Source organism: Notamacropus eugenii, chromosome 3 (assembly GCF_028372415.1).
Source record: "Notamacropus eugenii isolate mMacEug1 chromosome 3, mMacEug1.pri_v2, whole genome shotgun sequence".
Lineage (NCBI taxonomy): Eukaryota > Metazoa > Chordata > Mammalia > Diprotodontia > Macropodidae > Notamacropus > Notamacropus eugenii.
In genome coordinates, this window is record NC_092874.1 from 148742252 (window position 1) to 148758763 (window position 16512).

Below are 16512 nucleotides of genomic sequence, written 5' to 3' on the forward strand. Positions count from 1 at the left end.
TTTACTTTGTATGTAATGGAGGCTTTGGAGCATGCCTGGACAACATAGGACTCAAGGGCCACTTGTGACCCGCCAAAGCAGTCCATGATTGGTATGTTGTGTGGGCCTATTTTATGTCCCCTACATTTTCCCCAGGCCACCTGAAATCCTTTGGCAGGCCACAAGCAGCATGCAGGTCATATGTTGTATAATCCTGCTGCCCAGATTACTTAACATGGCAGCACCATTTCTTTTGAAGAAGACCTCTTTTCCCTACAAATAGGTGGGAGGAACCCCTTTCTATTGACTCTGTAGCTAGAACAGGCTGTGTCTACAGAAACTGTCAGGCTGGTACACTCTTTTTTTTCATACTTGGAGTATATGTGGAGAGTATAAAGCTTCAGTTTAGGTACAATAAACTGAACTAAAGAAGCAGGAGGTCTATTTTCCTCTTCTTTCCCCTTTTAGTGCCCATGGCCCTGCACAAATGGAGCTTCACTTTGTTGTTTCATTTGTTCTTTTTTTTCAGTTTCAGGTACATGAAGTATTACCTCTACTGGATTTAGAACCAAGCCATGGCAACCTTAGAGGTTGGATTCCAGGCAAAATGTGTGGTGAGTCCCAGGAAAGTGGCCACAGAAGCCAGGATATGTTGGATTCAAGCCCAAGGCAGGGCTTTGGACTTGGGGCTAGGGACTGTACTAGGTAGGAACTGAGATAAGCTATGAATCCCTCCCCTCTCTTGAGGCTGAGATGGTATGGGGGGAGGATTATTCCCCATGAATGAGTATGTTTGGATTGCTTTTATTATACTCTTGAAGAAAACATTCCATGGTAATAGCTAATCTGTTATATAGTCAATGGAAGCAGGGTATGGGGACCCCCTATAAAGTGAGGGAAATAGCATCAGTGAGGACTGCAGCCAATAGTAGAGAGACCAGACATTCCCAAACTGCCTTAAGGACACTGGAGAGCCCTGGGGGAGGGGCAGAATGTAACATCCCTAGCCTTCATGCAATGAGAGCTAAAGTGATCACTGTTACGTGTGTGTATGTATGTATATACATATATATACACACATATCTGTATACATATACATACATTCATATCATCTTCCACATTAGAATATGGTTTTATTGAAAGCAGAGACTGTTTAATAATACTGGCTGATAGGACGTGCATTTATTCTGTGTATATAAGTATACTGTATATTTATGTATATATATGCATATATGTATATATGTGTGAATATACGTATATATATGTATATGTATAAATATAATATTGTCTCTCACATTAGAATGTAAGTTCCTTCATTTGCATCTTCATATTCCTAGTACCCAGTACATACAGTACAGCATGTGGCACCTAGAAGATACATTGAAAACCGTTTCCTTGTCTGATTACAATGTCTTCTTTCTGAGTAATATATTCAGTTTCATTTCTCTCCTACCCTCATTGTGGACAGAAAAACTAATGTCCATGGCATTAAAGTTAGATGTCTTTGCAACAGGAGCAAAGTGAAATGAGGTGGATAAATCTAATGAGATTCCAGTCTCTCATGTCTCCCATCTTGCCCCTCACATCTTACAACTGGCAGCGCGCCACAACTATTGTCCATATTTGGCCAAGAGATTACCAAAAAGATGACAAAGAACTCTTGATTTTTTTCCAAGTAAGTACTGAGGGCAAGGATAATTTTTGTGGCAACCTGCCAGGGACTACCATGTTTACCTTCCTGGCAGTACCAAATAATACAAAGTATAATTTGATCCCCACCCTAGATAAGAAAGTAAAAGAGCTAGAACAACAGAGCTTTATTTTTCAGGTTGTCAGGAAGAATCCATGTTCTTCAATAAAATTTAAAAATTGCTTTAAAGAGGAAACAAAGAAGAAAATAGATTTGAAGAAATGAACAAAAATTTTCAACCGCATTAGGCAGTTGGAGGGAAGAAGATTTTGAACCAAAGAAGGAAGGGGAGGAAATCAGTCATTTGTAATAAAGTAATTGGTCTGAGCATTATCCTGCTGAGTAAACAACTGGAGGGAGGGAGTAACCTCTTTTGCTCCAAGAAAGTCTGATGTGGAGCTCTTAGTGGTAGAAGGGGAGATGTCATATAGTGATAGAAGAAATAAATAGCACTGGTTAGTGATTGCTTGCTGAAGTATTTGGGTCACAATTGATTGACCTCACATTTGCACTCTTTCTGGTATCTGGCAGAGAAACTCCTTAGACTTGTCAAAGATGGCAACTCCCTACTCACTCCTAGTGATTCATGAAAGAACCAATGATCTCCTGAAAATCAGTCTTGAAAACCTTGTTAATCCCCTACTTGTTCCCTTAATGCAGACCAAAAAACCAAAACAAAACCATGAAGACCAAATGCTGTAGGTGACGTTGACATTACGCTGACCATCTGATGGTAAAAGATTCAGAAGAAAAGGGGATATTTGAGATATGAAGGGGATAGATATTGGATTAGTTTGTTCTTTTTCTAGATTTTTTAAAACTTATTTTCCAGTTCATCTCATGGTTGCAAATTTAGCCTTAGGTTCTTATTAACTATTTGGCCCTGGCAAGTCACAAGCCATCTGCTTCACTTTCCTCATCTATAAAATGGGGATAATACTGCCCCCAAAATTATTGTGAGAATAAAATGAGATTATATTTGTAAAACACTCTGCAAACCTTAAAGAGCTATATAAATGCTACTATTGTTATCCCAATATAGGAAATATTTTTAAAGTCTTATGTAATTTGTTAATAAGTAAATAAGGATTCCCATAATTAATCCATTTTTCTAGAATCCAATCTAGTCTCAAAATAACTCACATCTCTTTTGGACCTGCTCAGATACTTTGAAAAAGCACCCACTGAGGTTTTTCTTTTCTTTTTGCATATTAAATTTGCAATTGTTTAAGATAATCATTGTAAAGTTCTGGTTGACAATTGTTTTTACTGTTATCTAGAGCAAAGTTTTAAAGAAATTGTTATTAATAGCTTTTTTTCCTTTTCTAAGATAACCACTAAGTAGCTGATGAGAACAGTCTCAGCACAGTAATTGCTCATTTTACATGAAAATAAATAGGAATCCTAGCTTTCATAATTCAATAATGATGCTACCTATTATATAAATATTCATACAAAATACATACTATATATATTTGACCAAGAGTTCCCTTTTTCTCTTGCTGAACAATATAAGAAGGAATGATCCTCCTTCCTTTTCATGCTCCCTGCAAGAAAAAATAAAAATCTTTGTGCTTGTCTGATTTGTTTTCATAGGAATGTTTTTCTTCTTGTCAAACTAGACTAGATCCAAAGAGAAAGGTACTCAAGTTGATGATTCCTCTTACTCAGAGACCTGTTTCTTCTCAAATGAGCACATTATTTGAGACTCAGTCAGCTCTCTTTTAGACTTCCAGAAAAGAAGGAAAAGGGAATTTATCTATTTATCACTCACTGGCACTGTCCTATAGTTTCAGCACATGGCAATGTGAACATGGCCTTCTTTTGTTTTTTGACTTAGAACTGAAAGGGACCTTAGACCACCTCAGCCAACCTCAACTAACCTTCCCTGAACTCAAAAGCACCAGGAATAGCAGCACTACCCAGGATCTGGGTTCTGCTTCTAGGCTCTCAAAAGTTATTTTCTAGGGGAATAATCCATGTGAAGGCAGGATCCCCATCATTCTTGTTATCATTGATGTCAACCACCATCTAACTCCCTCCAAAGGCAAGCCAACATAGCTGAAGTTACAAAATCCTCTCCAAGAATGGCAGCTGGGTCTTGTCCACCACTTTTCCTCAGATTCCAGTGGAAACAGCACAGGAACACTAGGAATAGCAATGCTTCCGTGGGTTCTGTAGCCATTATCCAGGAGAACTATCCTTGTGATGAAGTGACTGGTGGACTAGCTCTGCAGGTGTTCCTGCCCTGGCTCCTTCTCATCAGCCTCAGCTACTGAAGACTGAGAAAAAAGTTATTGCCCCTAAAGTCACTGGCACTTTCAAATGGTTAGAAATTAAAAATTAGATATGATTTTATCAATAAAAAAGGACACTGAACTATGTCCAAAAGGCTATAAAACTGTGCATAACTTTTCACCCAGCAATACCACTATGAGGTTTGTAACCTAAGGAGATCAAAGACAAAGGAAAGAGACCTATATATGCAAAAAATATTTGTAGCAGCTCTTTTCATGGTGGCAAAAAATTAGAAATTGAGGGGATGCCCATCAATTGGGGAATGGTTGAACAAGCTGTGGTATGTAATTGTGATGGAGTACTATTGTGCTAAAAGAAATGATGACAAAGATGCTTTCAGAAAAATCTGAGAAGACTTCTGAATTGATGCAAAGCAAAGTGCGCAGAATCAGGAGAACATTGTATACAATAACAGCAATGTTGTGTGATGATCAGCTATGACTGGTTAGACTACTCTGATTAATACAATGATCCAAAATAATTCTAAAAGCTTCATGATAAAAATGTGATCTACCTCCTGAGAGAGATCTGATGACATGTGAGTGCAAATTAAATGTAATTATGACACTAAAGAAGATGCATTACCATCTACCTTTCTACTGTACCATAAAGACAACTAGGCCTTTCTACCTTCCCTCCAAATGTTCTATGTTAAGTTCCTTGAGAACATAGATTATCTTATTGTCCTATTTCATTTCCCACTGCTCAGTGTTTTATCACAATCATCAATTCAAATGTTCAGACTGATCTCCGATATCATCAGTTTGTAGGTTTCCTCCAATTATACAAATTGCAACCCATCCATGCATACCTATACCGTGTAACTTGTACATTTTCTCCCATCAGTTTCCCATGAGGACTCCATCCAATGTACTAGAATTCTTCACTTTGCCTTCATGTTCTAAAGTTCCCAATGGAGCACTTGGCCTATCTACCTGTTACCCTTTGCCTTGTTATGTGACCATCTTCTTTCCCTGATGACATTCTTTACTCCCGTTCTTCTTGGATTATTTGTTATGCCTTGCTGCCTGCTCTGTGATACTCATTTTCATTTTTCAGAGACTATTATATGGCAAATCTCATAGCCATGCAGAAACACTGATAGACTTTTGTGATTAAAAAGATGATTGATTATTTCTGAGAGATGGTTGGGTTTATTAAAGAGGAACATTGCAATTTCTGGAAGTCCATTCTTCTTTTTAATTGTGGGCCAGCTCATTTTCCTAATGATCTCTCTCTCTCTCTCTCTCTCTCTCTCTCTCTCTCTCTCTCTCACACACACACACACACACACACACACACACATATACATACAAAAATACAAACACATAAAGACAAGTTCTACAGGTTGCTTATACAACTGTACATCGCAATCTAGAAAAGACATTCTTTATCCACTTGTTTTTTCCCATGTGGATGATAAAGCCAAAATTTTTGAGTGGTTACAGATGCTTTTCAGGAGGTTCTTCCATGTCCTTGGGCTTCATGCAACCAGAACAACCTGCAAACAGGAACATCTGCACGACTTCAAAATCCTCAGTTTTGACTAAGTAATGGACTACTTCCACAATGGTGAAATAAAAATACTGATGATGAGTGTATTTTTCCTTACTTTTATGTCTTATCTGATTTATGTGCAGGAGATTGTTGGACAAGGTCATTTTTGTAATATCTTTCAAGGAATCATGCATACTTTAGATATATAAATGGAACGGACTTTGTTAGAAGACAGACTTTAAAGGTGGTATTTTGCTCTGCTGAATCAATATGCTTTTTAAATAATCATCATAAAAATAAGCATAGTATTAGAGTCTTAGTGTAGTGGCTCTATATTCTTTGATGGTGAGAACAGTTTGCCATAAAAATATTTTCCATATTTCTTCTGTTTGTTGCCCTTCTTTCATTTTCATCCTTAAGTGATTTGTTTACTAGAAGCTACTAAAAACAGATAAGAATCACTGCTAAATATTGTACTGATGAATTCCCTGAACTCACATCTGTTTTCTATTTATATTGTCTTATTTGGAAAAACTATTGAAATAAGGGATATACACACATGTATATTTCTTTATGGGGCAGCTAGGTGGCACAGTGGATGGAGTACCCTGGAGTCAGGAACACCTGAATTCAAAACAGTCCTCAGACACTTGCTGTATGATTCTGAGCAAGTCATTTAACACGGTTTGCCTCAGTTTCCTCATCTGTAAAATGAGCTGGAGAAGAAAATGGCAAACCATTCTAGTATCTTTGCCAAGAAAACCCCAAGTGGGGTCACAAAGAGTCCAACAGCACTGAAATGACTGAATAACAATATTTCTTTACATGTTTTTTTGTATTCTCCTGTGATTCCTTCCTAATATGTGGCATAGAATTTCTAAACTTGATCCAGTTTCTCTGCTCACTCATGTTGTTTAACAAAAGTTATGCGTTAACCAATTAATAACTCATTTAAAGTTTTCCTCTCCCATCCTTGACTTGGACAGATAGGAATGGGGTCACTCCTAGAGAATGTGGGACACCTGTCAAATATTTTATATGTCACCTATCAATACAAACAAATTTGAAAAGGCATTACAAAATGGGACCATGTGACATGTAATAATTGCTGATGATGATTTAGAAAAAGTAGCTTACAACATTCACCTTTTCATAAGAAGTATTGTGATTTAAAATACTGAACCATACAGAGCTGCAACAAGTTCCTAAATCTGTATTAGTGTTGCAGTCCATTTGAACACTTGTGTTACAATTCCATGCCTAGTCCAGGTCCTCCTTACCACTTGTCAACTGCCCTGGTCCCCACATCATCTAACTCTTCCCTTCTCCAATTGATCTTCCATATGGCTGTTAAATTGATATTTGTAAAGCATAGAACTAATTGCCTCATTCTTTTTCTCAAGAAGTTTCAGTGACTCTCCATGGCTTTTAGGATCAAATACAAAATCCTCTATTTGGCGTCTAAAGTCCTTTACTCTTTGGTTCAAGTCTATCTTTATGGGCAGGCATCCTGGACCATCATCAAACATCTTGACTTTTGTCCAGCCACTGGATACTACTGACTCTCAAGGAGAGAGTGAGGCTGATGACTGTTCACAGCTCTGCCTCACTTAAATCCCTCCTGATATCCCTGGTCCTATTCCTGAAGGAATGACAGATAACAAAAACAACAACAACATCTATCTAGGGTAATTACTCAATACTTTTCCTCATGTACTAACTGCCCCAATCCCACTTACTGGTTCCCAGACATAACATTCCATATCCTTTCTCTGTCCTTCTGCAAGACATTCTTTCCTTTCTTATCATCACTACTTGAACTCTTAGCATCCCCCAAAAAACAGTTCAACTGTTACTCTCTTCAAGGGACCTTTGCTGATTCCCCCAGTTTTTAGCCTTGCTCCCAATCACTGTCCATTTATTTCATATATTGCTTGTATCTACTCATCTATGAACACACTGACAATCCCTTAGTAAAATGTAAGCTTCTTAAGGACAGAAATTGTCTCATTTTTGTGTTAGTATATCTTGCCCCTACCTGACACATAGCAGGCTCTTTCTAAATACATACTGATTGATTGGGCACTGACACTATAACAACAAAAATATAATGCCTGCCCTCATGGCACTTACAAGCTGTGATATGTGGATAAATAAGTAAAATGTAATCTCTAGTCTTAGGGCAAGTGAGAAGCAGAGATAAAAAAGAGCTCAGGAAAAACAAAAAGTTACATCAGGGAGGATCAGGGAAGAGGTGGTATTTAAGGTATATCTTGAGGGAAAAGAAGGTTTTGAAGAAGCTTGGGGTGAAAAGGAAGAGCATGCCAGGCTGGGAGAGTGGGCTACATAAATGCACATAAGGAGGAGATAGCAGAGAGAAGTTGGAAAATGGCTCCTAGTTCTGTCTGTCTCGAATATGATTGTATAAAACTAGTTATCCAAACAAGATGTAATAGTAGCAATATAAAATTTCAAAGACATATGGAATGAAACTAAAGAAATATGGAATGAAACTAAAGAAACCATATAAAAAACAGGATGACATAATAAAAAGAGAGCTGACCTTGGAGTTACGAAGACCTGAGTTTCAAGTCTGCCTCTGACACATAGACTCTGTAATCTTGGGCAAGTCAAAACCTCTTAGTGCTCTAGATAATCTGTTCAGTCCATAAATTACAGAGAAGATGACAACCTACATTGACAGAGGGAATTTTTCCCTCTGCCAATGAACTCACAGGTTCAGTCCCTATTCTACAAGTGATTGCTCTGATTAATATTTAAAAAGTTCACTTACATGATTTATTATAGCTGTATTGTGTGTCTTTCAATTAAGTAGCCAAAAAAATTCACGTTTGACTAACTCTATAGGTCAGCTAATGAATCACTAACATAATTATTTATGTCTTCCCTATTTGCTGCCACATACATGGTTTTTTAAAGCATATTTAATCATTGTCCTCACTAAAAATTAAAATTTTAGTGATAACAAGTTTTTGCCCCATTAACAAACAAAATAATTTTTAATTGTTTTGCTTTTATCTCTTTTTTAATGTCTATTCTTTTAATGTCTATTCTTTTTAATGTCTATTCTTATGTATATTTCATAATGAGATGCATTAGTTCAATAATAGTAAATAATTTATCAAGAAACCCAATATTTACTGATAAGGGTACACTGTTAAAATAGATTAGAGACAAAGGAGGAATGATGAAGTATACTATCCACCTCCAGAGAAAGAATTGTTTGAATACAGACTGAAGCATGCTATTTTTCATTTTCTTTCTTTAATTCCTTTTTTATTCTTGTCTTCTTGTACAAAATGATGAATATGTAAAGATTGTACATGAGTGTACATGCATAACCTATATCTGATTGCTTACCATCTCAGGGAAGGGGTAGAGAGGGAAAGAAGCAGGGATAGAATTTGGAACTCAAATCATTATAAAAACAAATGTTCAAAATTGTTTTAACATGTAATTGAGGGGGAAATAAAATATATTTTAAAAAATAGATTGGGAGGCAAAGCCAAGATGACAGAATAGAAAGGTACACATACTCTAGCTCTTCCCCCACAGGCCATAAAACACCTGTAAAGAAAGACTCTCAACAAATTCTAGAGCAGCAGAAACCACAGAACAACAGAGTAGAGGAGATTTCTAGCCTAGGGTGACCTGAAAGGCCAACCGGAAAGGTCTGTCACACAGGAAGGAGAGCAGAGCCCAGTCCAGCCTTGGCCCCAAGGCACAGTGCCGTGAGGAGGATCTGAGCAGGCCTCAGGAGCAGAATTCCCAAGAGCAGTAGCAGCAGTTTGCAGATCCTTCAACCCAGAGGCACCAAAGGTCAGTGAGAGGGTTTTTCAGCTGGCCAAGAAGGGAGCAGTGTCTTCCCATAGCTCTGGCCTCAGGTGGCAGTAGAGGCCACATAGGGCAGCAACGGCTCCCACAGCAGCCCATAACCATTGTTGGATCATAAAGCCTCTGGGGGAACTGAGCAGCTGATCCCCACCTCAGCCCTGTGTGGTGGCCCTTCCCCCATCTAATGCTTCTGGGGGAATTGAGCAGCTGATCTTTATCTCACACTAAATTATGGCCCTGCCCCACCTAAAGCTCCTGGGGGAATTGAGCAGCTTATCTGACTCTCAGCCCCCAGTGGTGGCTTGGTGGAGTTAGAGGCCAGGTGGTTGTGGAGAGGAAGCTACTACTCACAGATTCTGGGCATAAAAGTTTCTTATTGTTCCTAGACCAGTGTACATGCTTGATTGTGCTACCTTGGAGGAACTGAGATCTTACAGATCCCCAGAGTATGCCCTACTCTTGACAAAGGACCCAAAAGTCAAATAACTGGTTGGGAAAATGCCCAAAAAGGGGAAAAAAATAAGACTATAGAAGGTTACTTTCTTGGTGAACAGATATCTTGTCCCATCCTTTCTGATGAGGAAGAACAATGTTTACCATCAGGGAAAGACATAAAAGTCAAGGCTTCTGTATCCCAAACATCCAAAATAAATATTCAGTGGTCTCAGGTCATGGAAGAGCTCAAAAAGGATTTTGAAAATCAAGTAAGAGAGGTGGAGGAAAAATTGGGAAGAGGAATAAGAGAGATGCAAGAAAACCATGAAAAGCAGGTCAATACCTTGCTAAAGGAGACTCAAAAAAATGCTGAAGAAAATAACATCTTGAAAAATAGGCTAACTCAATTGGCAAAAGAGGTCCAAAAAGCCAATGAGGAGAAGAATGCTTTAAAAAGCAGAATTAGCCAAATGGAAAAGGAGGTTCAAGAGCTCACTGAAGAAAATAATTCTTTAAAAATTAGAATGGAACAGATAGAGGCTAATGACTTTATGAGAAACCAAGAAATCACAAAACAAAACCAAAAGAATGAAAAAAAATGGAAGACAATGCAAAGTATCTCATTGGAGAAACAACTGACCTGGAAAATAGATCCACAATAGACAATTTAAAAATTATGGGACTAACTGAAAGCCATGACAAAAAAAGCCTAGTCATCATCTTTCATGAAATTATCAAGGAAAACTGCCCTGATATTCTAGAACTAGAGGGCAAAATAAATATTGAAAGAATCCACTGATTATCTCCTGAAAGAGATCCCAAAAGAGATCCTAGAAACATTGTAGCCAAATTCCAGAGTTGCCAGGTCAATGGAGGGAAAAAAGGGGGAGGTAAGAGAGAATACATGAAGCTTGCTCTCATCACACAACTCAAGGGAGGAATAAAGTGCACACTCATTTTGGTATGAAAACTTATCTTACAATACAGGCATGTGGGGGAGAAGGGGATAAGCAGGGCGGAGGGATAATGGAAGGGAGGGCAATGAGAGGAGGGAGCAATTAGAAGTCAACACTCTTGGGGAGGGACCAGGTCAAAAGAGAGAATAGAGGAAATGGGGGGCAGGATAGGATGGAGGGAAATATAGTTAATCTTATACAACATGACTATTATGGAAATCATTTGCAAAACTACACATATATAACCTATATTGAATTGCTTGCCTTTCCAATGGGGATGGTTACGGAGGGAGGAAGAGAAGTTGGAACTCAAAGTTTTAGGAACAAGTGTTGAGTATTGTTCCTGCATACAACTGAGAAATAAGAAATACAGATAATGGGGTATAGATATTTATCTTGCTCTACAGGACAAAAGAGAAGATGGGGATAAGGGAAGGGAAGGATGTTACAAGGGAGGGCAGGTTGGTGATAGGGGTAATTAGAATGCTTGATGTTTTGGGGTGGGGGAAGGGAGAGACAGGGAGAAAATTTGGAACTCAAAATTTTGGGGAAATGAATGTTGAAAACTTAAATAAATAAATTTAATAAAAAATTTTAAAAAAAATAGATTGGAGAACTCTGGCCTGGGGCACTGAGAGTTTAAGTGACTTGCCCATGGTCACATGGGCTAGCATGTGTCAAGGACTACCTTCTCTAAGGCAACCTGACTTTTATACTTTCCATTGAACTGAGATTTGCCTCCTTACAGATTATACCCACTATATCTAGTAGCTGGCCTTCCACCCCAAGCAACAGACAACAAAAAAGTGTGTTTCCAAATACAAATTTTATTTGTAAGTTTTCAAAGATCACTATCATTGAGATGTCTGATTGAGGTGACCAATTGGTGAGGGTGCTGGATTTGAAGTTAGGAAGACCTAAATTCAAATCCTGCCTCAGACATTTACTGGTTGTATGATCTAGGCATTTCTCCTTTCTCTTTCTCAATTTCCTGCAAAAGGAGATAATAAAAGCACGTGCCTCACAGTATTGGATAGGGCTATTGTGAGGATCAAGTGAGATAACACATATAAAACTCCTTGCAAACTTTGAAGTGCTCATCCCATGGCATTTTAGGTGGGAGAGAAAGAGGCACTAAGAAAAAGAACACGTCATTGATGGACCTCTTATCCCCTTACCCACTTAATCCTGCTGGTGGACAGAAGCTCCTGGTTGTCTTTGACCATGTCCATTTTTCAGTCATTCAGAGGACATTGTGAATGCCTCTAAAGGTGACCTCCACAGTGTCCTGGGGACACAGGACAAGGTAGTCCCTGACCACAGGGAAGGCTCCAGGACAGAAAGTCAGACTGAGGAAACAGAATGCTCCAACCTGGGCTTGGCCTCCTGTCACACTAGTGGGGGCTGAGGCCAGCCCCTCCTAGCCCAGTGTTCTAGGGACAGCAGGAGAGTTCCTTCTCCTCAGGCACCAGCAGCTTGAGGGGGGGGGCAGGGCAATGGTGGTTTGAATGGGTTCCAACTGCTTCTCTTACCTCCCCTGATGGAGTGGGGAGTAGAGAGTCACCCCTCTGCAGCCCATCTTCTCACAGCTGCTTTTCATCTTCTGTCAGGCTCCTTCACGCTTTATTTCACTTTCAGGTCACATAATCCAGGACAATGGACTGGCTTAATTTAGATGTAAATACAGACATTCCTGTATCCCATATAATACAAATAAGGTAATGTTGGCTAAGTTGTGCAGGTCATTCATTATTATTTTGCTTTATTCTGCATATCTCATTTTTATCTTAATTTTGTGTGCCTGTGATGAGGAGAGGTCCTCCAAAGTTGAGGAAGGGGCCTGAGTCACGGGCCTAGAGAACAGATTTAGCTAGCCCAAGTCTAAAGACAGTACTGGATAGAAATGTCTTTTTCACAGAGCCAAGCCCCAAACTGCTAAGTTTGACCTCTGACATCATGAAACTCACATGGTCAAGATCTTAGATGGGAGAAGAACTGATAAATGCCTCACAATCCAGGTGAGAAAGTGAGATTTCTTCTTGTATTTTAGGAAAAACCAAAGTCCCAGTTTCATGTGGCTACAGACTTAGGGGATTTATATGCCTGCTGAAGTGCTTTCACTGGTGGGATCAGTAGTGAGCCCCAAACCAGACACTCCAGAGAAGTGCAGCATCATTCCTGCCCATGTGAGAACAAGAATGCTATATGAGAAGTATACCCCAAAATAACCTTGAACAAATTTTTTGAATGACTTGTCTTTCATTTTCTGATGTGGTCAGAGGCATACCACAAATAGCACTAGCTTTTGAAACTATTTGCTGCTCAAGGCTGGTGGAACAAGGGCGCTTAGTCACCTCCCCTTCACTTAAAACTGCAATTCAGATATAAGGTGTGTATGAAGGTAGAATCAGCAAGATTTTACAACTTATTGGATATGACAGATATGGGATAGAAAAGAAGGGAGTAGGGGAAGCTAGGTGGCACAATAGCTAGAGCACTGGTCCTGAAAGTCAGGAGGACCTGAGTTCAAATCCAACTTCAGACACTTACTAACTGTGTGACCCTGAGTAGGTCATTTAACCCTGACTTGCCTCCCTAAAAAAAGAAAATAGGGGAGTATGGCACTTAGACTATGAACCTCTGTGATTGGAATCATGATAGTACTTCTATAGAAGTGTGTGTGTGTGTGTGTGTGTGTGTGTGTGTGTGTGTGTGTCCGTGTTCGTTCTTTGTTGCCGAAGAAGACCATGTCATCAGAGAAATAATGACACGACTTGCACTTGACTTTGTTTTTGAGTGAGGGAGGGCTGTGTAGGTCACCAGCCTCACTTCTCCTCCAGAGCCATCTGAATCCAGTGACCAGATATTCATCAGGATGACTGGAGATGACTCAGAATGAGGCAATTGGGGTTAAGTGACTTGCCCAAGGTCACACAAGCTAGTGAGTGTCAAGTGTCTGAGGTGAGATTTGAACTCAGGTCCTCCTGATTCCTGCACTGGTGCTCTATCCACTGCACCACCTTGCTGCCCCTCCTATAGAAGTAGGCAACTTGGGAGACAGAGATGTTGGTAGGAAGAGGAGAAATAGAGATGTTTTGTCAGAATAAGGGTGGGTGAGGAGTTATACAGAGATTTAAGAAGTAGAATTAGAATATTGGCGGCATAAGGAGTTATAAGACCAATCATGAGTATTTATATCAAGCTTTAAGGTTTTCAAAATTCTTATACATGTTAATTTATTTGATCATTGCAACAACCTTGTGAGGCCAATGCTATTATTATCCTCATTTTACAAATGGGGCTAAATGACTTGTTCCAGGGTCACACAGATAATAAGTGTCTTCACTTTTCAGGTCTTCCTGAGTCTAAGTCCCCAACTGAAGAAGTAGAAGGAGGAGGAGGGGGGAGGAGGAGGAGAAAGAGAAGGAGAAGGAATAGATGATGATGATGATGATGATGATGATGATGATGATGATGATGATGATGATGATGATGATGATGATGATGATATAGTGGCCCTTAGCTTCTCTCCCCACACCCTACTTTATCTCCTTCTGGAAACGAATCTGGACATTTGGGTAGAAAATGGTGAAGGATGTGGTGACTTGTATGGGCTTCAGAAATCCACTGTGTTAGAAGACCCTGGATTGTCCATGGCTGGGACTTTTTATGCCTTTAGGAGATGAGGAAGCTGTGTCAATGAGGCTGGTATCAATCAAATCCTAGAGATAGTGTTGTCTTCCTTAAATGGAAGTCGTCTGTCAAAGAAGCAAAGACAGTAGAGCCTTAGCTTACCTCAAGTTATGAGATGGGAGTAAAGAAACTACATCAGAGTACCACTAGGAAATATCAGTCCTATTACATATGACATAAAATGTTCAAGACTACTAGCTGGAAATTGGAGATGTGGTCTGTGCCCATGAGACTAAGAAAATCTAAATGGCACATATAGAGAAACCTGTGACCCCTTTCCTCATGCTCTAACCAAATTGACACAATTTATAGACTATTCCAAGGGACCTTGCTAATTAAAGGTGGAAAACTTAAGCTATATGTGTCCATATTAATGTTTTATTGTGATGTTTTACCTTCTATATGCTTTAGTATATGCTTTCCATGTGCTTTTAAAAAAATATTTGAATACGTTCTTAATAGTGAAAATTTCCCCCACTCTCCTTCTCCTAGTAATGAAGTAGGGACTATGCATAAGGAATGGGGTATACCTCATCAGACGTGGCTACCATGTTGGTTGGCTTTGCTTAAATGTTTGTTGTGTTACAAAGAAAGTTTCTATGACAGGAACAGGTGAAGAAGAAAATAACCTATATAAAAATAAAAGGCAATGATAATCAAACTAGTTTTTCAAAGGCAGATTTCATTTTCCTTTAAAAACAACACAAATGTGCCCCATTGAACTTGGATCATTGCAGCAATTACTCTCCTAGGTCTTCTATTTCTATTAGCTTGTCAGATAGCTATTTTTTCCATGAATTACAATAAATGTTATTCATTCATGCTAACTGTAAAGTGCAACGTAGTATAAGTTGCTGCTACCACCACTGCCACCACCACCACTTATTATCATGATTAGACTGTGTCTGTAGTAAGGAATCCTTTAAAAATGTATTTATTTTTTTGTTTATTTGTTTGATCTTGTGAATCAGTTAGTATCAGAAAATGCCATTGTAGAAACAGGATTTGCCCATGGTCACACAGCTAGTGTGGATCAGAGGTAGAACTTGAATCCAGGTCTTCCTGACTCCAAGGCCGGTCCTCTCTATACATTATGGTCTCTTGCCTTTAAATTATTACTTATGTAGCAATAATCAACATTTACATATGCATAATGTTTTTATAATAGACGATTGATGGAATGTTGAACCTTCATTTAGTAAGACCTGAGTTCAAATGTAACCTCAAACACTTACCAGCTGAGTGACTCTGGGCACTGTCTCAGTTTCCTCATCTGTAAAATGGGGAATACTATTATAGTGCCAGTCTTTCATGGTGTTGTGAGGAAAAATGAGATAATATTTACAAATCGCTTTGCAAAACTTAAAGTCTTTTATCTTTGCTAGTTAACTATTTTCTTAGCTATTACTTGCAAAATAAATGTGAACTTCATGGGAGGAAGTGGGTTGGAAAAATGTGGTCTGGTAAATTTATGTATTTGTTAGACTGGTTTAGATGTAATTACCTACTATGTTTAAAAGAATGATCAGAAAGGACTTTTCTATTAGGATATATCTGTGCAAATATGTGACTGTTCAAGGAAAAAAGAACAAGAAAATGTGAATTCAAATTCTGTTAGTTTTATATCCTCTAATTTCTTATTGGGCAACTACTTTCACATTTATTTCATCTTTACAAGTTACTCTGTTGTTCTTCAAAGTCTTCTTTCTGATCTTAATGAAGTCCATTCTCCCACCTTTGATTTAGTCCATTAGTAATTGTATTAGTAACAACAAAGAAACATAATAATTAAATTCAATCTCCTTCTTTAATGGGCATCTTCTCCAGAATCACATTGTTACCTGAGCTCATGTGAGTGTAATATTCAGCTCATACTTCCTCTACTCACAGACCAGACAGGAACAATAAATTAAGTAGCAAAAGATTTAAGTAGGAATAGAACCGTAAAGTAACAGGGAAAATCAAGCAGTGGAATCATTTTCAGCTCCATTCTATCCCCCATGAGCAAATGGATACAATCTCCCACAAAATATTCCATTTGCTGGTGGGAGAGTAAACAATTTCCCAGAAAATTCTTGCTCTGAGATAGAGACCCATTGTAGATTCTGC